Below are 6000 nucleotides of genomic sequence, written 5' to 3' on the forward strand. Positions count from 1 at the left end.
GATTGCTGTATCTTTGATGTACACTGTGGCATACACTTGCCATGGCATATTCACACATATGAGTGTGTACAACACACGCATACACATAGGAAAAAAATTAATGATTAATAAAAAAAGCATGTTCTTTGAGTTCATGTGGGTAGAATTTGGGATGGTTTATATTTCCTTTGTCTCTACCTCATCCTGCTCTATATCCAACTCTATTCCTAGGCTAAGAGTGTACTTAAATCAGGATTCCATACTCGGGAGGAGGGTGTTTCAGATAATGGTCCCTTAGTCAGCAATTCCCTTTTCCCAAAGTAAGAAAAATCATGTTTGTGACTTATAAGACATAAAAACTGTGAACACTGGTGTTTCTGTAAAACATCAGTTATCTCTCTATGAAAACTCCCTTTTTCCTCTCAAAGTTACTACAACAATCATATCCTTTTAAACATTGTTTTATGTTCATTCTTTCCTCCAGAAACAACATTTTATTACTTTCTTTCTGAATCATTATGGCTCAACTGTGAAAATATTGAGTGTTGAATTGAGAGAGGTATAATGGTCCTTGGAGAAACTTCTTTAACAAGTAATTTCTATGCTGGATCTGCTTTCCATCTCAGATAATGCTATGTGCCCTCCTTTCTTTCTCTACCTGCATCTCTTTTCATTTAGGTCAGGTGATAGCAACTAAATGAGATTCATCCTCCTAAAAATGAATGAACCAAGAAAATAATCTATTGAATTCCTTCTCAGAGTCTATAATGAAAATAGTACCTTTTTGTTTTGTAGGTAAGGAATCTGTGCCTCTGGGTTCCAAGACTTCTTCATATTATTAAATGACAGCTGTGGCTGAATCCTGGGGATAGTCATTGATTTGGTTCTTATTTTATCCACTTTGATTTACTCTCTCTAGAACATTATGTTGACTCTCGAGTTAGCATGACTAAGGAAGGCATCAGTGTTGATTTCCAAAGAAGTACTTGCTTTCTGGTAGAGTCTGGCCATCCTCAGCCTATGTCATTGGCAACCACCCTCATGTGAAAGCCTGTTATGATTAAACTTCTTTTCTGCAGTGCTGCATGGCATAAACCTAGTATATGCATTTTGAAAGAAAATTTACACGAAGCAAATGTATGATACAAGTGTTGTTGTTCTTTCTTTCCGTGTGTACGCATGTAGGTGTCTCTCATGCTCTGTCTGTCTCTTCATCTCTCTGTCTGTCTTTTTCTCTCTCTCTATGTCTCTGTCTGTCTGTCTGTCTCTCTCTCTTTCGCTCTCTCTCTGTGTATGTGTGTGTGATGTGTGTTTATGTTTATGAAGTCAGAGGACAACCTCAGGCATTATTTCTCACTTTCCACTTTGTTGGAGTCTCTTGTTCACAATTGTACAATCCCTGCAAGCTTCCAGTGATTCTCTTGTCTCAACATCTTGCCATAGGAATGTTGGGAATATACATAAACACTACCAACTCTGGTTTTATATGTCTTCAGAGCATTCAAATTCAGGTCTTTACTCTTGTCTGACAAATGAATTCTCCACGGAGATATCTCTCTAGACCTGGCTGGTTTTAATGGGAGAATTACTGTATAAGACAAGTATATTTCTCTATGGGTGATAAATATAAGTCAGAGGCTAAATAGAAATTTACCAAGTAAAAGGTGACAAAAGTTGTTGGCAAGTTAAGCCTCCTCATTGATATTTCATATGTCAGTTGAGCAAAGAGAAAATTTGTAGGTAAAGAATGGAAAGCAGTCACCTAGAGTGTTCATGGCCATACGAGTTAACAATCTGGTGGAAAAACTGGAACAGAAACGAAATAACTAGAGTCACAACAATAAACTATCCTCTGTTTCCCCATAGCGACAAAATGTCATTGAGTAATTGATGACCAACACAGCAAGTGTGAAAATAAGAAGAGAAAGGTGTTGCAGGGCTTCCACTAGTATTACTTGATTTCCTTTTAAAGAAATATTATTCCATTTTCCCTGTACAAATCAACTTTTACCCCAACACTATCCATGAATCTAAGATCTGTTAACCCTGAATAGAAGCAACAACCTTGGAATCCTATTAGAACTTTCTGAGACATTCACTCAACACCAATGAATGAATATCTCAGCAATTTCCAAACCTGACTCTTTGTAGCAATTCTCTTTGTCTTCATCCTATACTTCAGCAGCATGACTGATTTTTCTGGTGATTATCGATTAAAGACAAAACAAAACAGACCACAGCTCTTCAGTAGGCAGTTGGCAGAAATCTCCTCGACCTGACATTATGGCTGACCCTGTATATCTACCAAGGGCTCTAGAATCTTAGTAACATCAGTGCATCTATACAGCCTGGATCCATATAGTCAGGGGTACCCAGAGGACCTGTGGTTTAGAGTGAAGAGTTCAGCATTGTAATCTGAGCAATGCATGTGATGATCTCTCAGTGGTTAGCCCTCACCTGCACTCACAGTCAGTCAGTCATACAAGACTATTTTAGGAGGGTGCTGTCCTTATTGTTCTTGTTCATGGTGTGGCTTTTCATACACATTCATCTCTCCTCCCACACCTCTCTAGTTTCATATTACTAGACACACTCTTCCTCTTCATGATCTAAAACATACTGTAACCTAATTGTACTCCTAGAGTTCCACACCAAGTTCTTTGCTTTCCCCACCCTTTAAACATCTCCTGTCCCCCTCTTCCCCCTTTTATTTGTTAATTAAAAACTGTATGGCCTATGGCTCAGTGTTCTGGCTAGCTTGTTATTTCATCTTAAAAAAAATTAACCCACTTCTTTTAATCTACATGTTGCCACATGGCCATGGCAATATCAGTCTGCTGGCATCTTGTTGCTCCTTGGGTCATGGGATGGCATCTCTCCTGACTCCACTTTGCTTCATCTCTGTCCTCAGTTTGAATGTACAGCAAACCTTATTCTACATTGGCCAAACAGCTTTATTTATCAAACCATTGAGAGTAACACATACTCACAGTCTACAGAAAGACATCACACAACACTTCCCTTTTTCTGTCTAATCAAAAAACAAAGGTTTTGACTCCCATACCTTTTATACACATAATCTTTGGTGCTTCCCATGACATTCTCCCTTGCCCCTTTTCAATATTAATTCAACATAAACCATGTTTTTTACCTTGAGAGAGTTTCTGGTCTCATTCACTTTTCTCTGCTACAGCATACACCCCGGTCTTGCCACATGGGGGACTGTCATAGGAATCAGTTGCTGTGTCCTGTTCCTCTTACATACCATAGCTACACTCCTTTCAAGACATCTCTGGTGGTTTTTCTGCTCTTCAGAAGCCAGAGGAAACACCTAGCGTCTGCAGCATCAGATTTAAAATGATTTGCTATTTTTGAAAGTGTTATACTCTAGTTAAGACACGACCTCACACACTTCACCAAAAGTGGCCTTATTTTTAGCTTTCCTATCTCTTCTCACTTCAAGGTTTATAGAATATTGCAGATTATCTGGATCCTGTTCTTTAAAACCCAGTCTCAGCTCATGACCTTTTTTGATGAGGTTCTCTGGTCTCCCTAACTCAAATATTTGATGGAGTTTTACAGTCTTGAATTCAGTTAGTTTCTTTGTTAAAAAATATTTTCTTGAATATTGATACATGCACATAATGTTTTATTACCACATTCACTCTTGTCCTTCTATTCTTAAAAAAGAGAAGAAGAAAGAAAGAGCACATGGGAGAGAAAGAGTCTGGTGCCAAGGAATGCAGGAGCTATCAAAGAAACTGAAAAGTTGGGTTGATCACATAGTTTAGTGGGTAAGGACTTTTGCCCTGTGAGCCCAATAACCTGGGTTTGACCTCTGGAACCCACATAAAAATGGAAGGAGGGAGTCATTTCCCAAATGTAGTCTTCTGGCACCTACATGTGTGCCATAGGATGCATGTTGACATGTGTGTGTGTGCACACACACATACACCCCACCACCCCCACCACCACTACCACCACCAAAAACAACAACAGCAACAACAACAACAATAAAGAGTCTCAAAAACTCATGGAAATGAGTTCTCAGAGTCTGTCAACACCTTTACTTTAGGACTTTTGATTTCCAGAAATGGAAGATACACTACCTATGCTGTTTAAAGCCACCAGATGTGTGCTAGTATGTCTCAGTAGCAATTGTGATGCAAATAGCAAGCTAAAAAGTAAGAGGACACAGAGGAAAGCAAAGGAGTCCACTACTAAGGCAAATCCCGTGATACCAACAGAAATGGACTAGATCTGTGTCTTGGAAAGGATGATTGAGTAGAACTTCAATAACAAGCTAACTTCACAAACTGTGGAAGAAATAGTTACCAACAAAGGTTTGGCAACCCGGTCTATAGAGAACAGAGTCTAGTCTAAATGGGAAGAGAAAAAAAAATTAGTGAAATACCTTTAATAAAGAAAACCAGTCTATATTCTGCCCATGGATTTATAAACAGAATGCAAACTCTGTGAAGTTATTCACTGAAAGGAAATGATTTTGTACTTCATATCTGATGGGCTCCTTATGTATTTCTAGTTTCCAGGGATATCCAACCTCTCTCTTAGCACACACTCTGTTACTGCAGCCTGTATCCTGAGTCCATACATGTCATGTTTGAACACAAAAGTAGAACTGTCGGTAGGGCCAGTGCACATTCTGAAGGTTCAGTGAAAACCTTTGCTTTTCTAAAGCCTTTTCAAGCTATTTCAAGGTCCAGTAATACTATGTCAGTACACAATTATTTATCAAGAATGAGATTTGTTTGGTGACCCTATGAAGAATTTTACTAAGAAACTTCTGTGAGTTTTCCTGCTACTTGGAGTTCAAGTTCAATATAGTCAAGGCTGTCTGTTAGACTTCATTGGAGAAAACAAACCCTTCACAATCAAAATATATTTATCTGTATTACTTCTATCAACTATCTACTATTATTAATAGACTCTAGAAAACTCATTTTCTTCATGATATTTTCCTCATTATTTGTTTTGCAGTTTTTCAAAAGATTCAAAGTAGGTCATCTCAGGACTAAGTAATAAATTCTCAGTAATATGATGAAATTTCAGAAGTCTCTACCATTGGAAAAGTCTCTTTAAAATAAATGGATTTTGGGTTGGGGATTTAGCTCAGTGGTAGAGCACTTGGCCCTGGGTTTGATCCTCAGCTCCAAAAAAAAAAAACAAAAAAAAAGAAAGAAAGAAATGGATTTAACTACACATACTACTATAAATTTTAACTTGCAATTCTCAATTATGCTGGATAGAAAGTCTGAAATGATATGTATAGCTTTCTACTACACTTCTTAGTCACTAACAATTATTGAGCACATTGTACATCATGTATTGTCCCAAATATTTTACATATAAATACATTTGTGATAGTTGTATGGCTTTTCCTGAAGAGGCATGGTAGGGCACAGGTGAGACACCAAAGAAACAATTCCATCCAAATCTTGCTTGATGAACTAGTGAGTTTATTGGCCTTACTTACAAGATCATGGGTGGGTTAGTAGCCTATGTGACCCAAAGGCACCTTCTCCTAAATGTTGAATGCCTGGAGCTCTATGCAGAGCCTGCAAGCAGTTCCACCACATGATCTCTTCTCTACCAGCAATACTGCTTTTAGAATCTTGAGAAGAATCCTATAAAATCTCATGTGTTTCATGAACTTGAATCTTCTAAGTGTTATTAGCTTCTTTAGTCTTACAAGGCCTCTACATTCAAAGAAGGGAAAGTTTCAAACACAATAGTGATTCTGAAAACTACTCTGTAATCTTTTATAACAGGTAGATTGTATTTATTAACCCAACTTTTCACATAGTCCCCTTGTCGTCATGCTTTAATAATTTCTTTCAAGGCTGACTTATGGCTTGACCATTAGATTTGCTCTGGCCAAAGTGATGATCTCTATGTAAGCAGAGGCTTGAAATAAAAGCTTATAAATTTCTGTTTTAGCTCTTGGATCTCCAACATTACCAGTGAACAAGCTTGGGCTAATCTGGACACATGTAGGGAAAA

The sequence above is a fragment of the Onychomys torridus genome, chromosome 16 (assembly GCF_903995425.1).
Source record: "Onychomys torridus chromosome 16, mOncTor1.1, whole genome shotgun sequence".
NCBI lineage: Eukaryota > Metazoa > Chordata > Mammalia > Rodentia > Cricetidae > Onychomys > Onychomys torridus.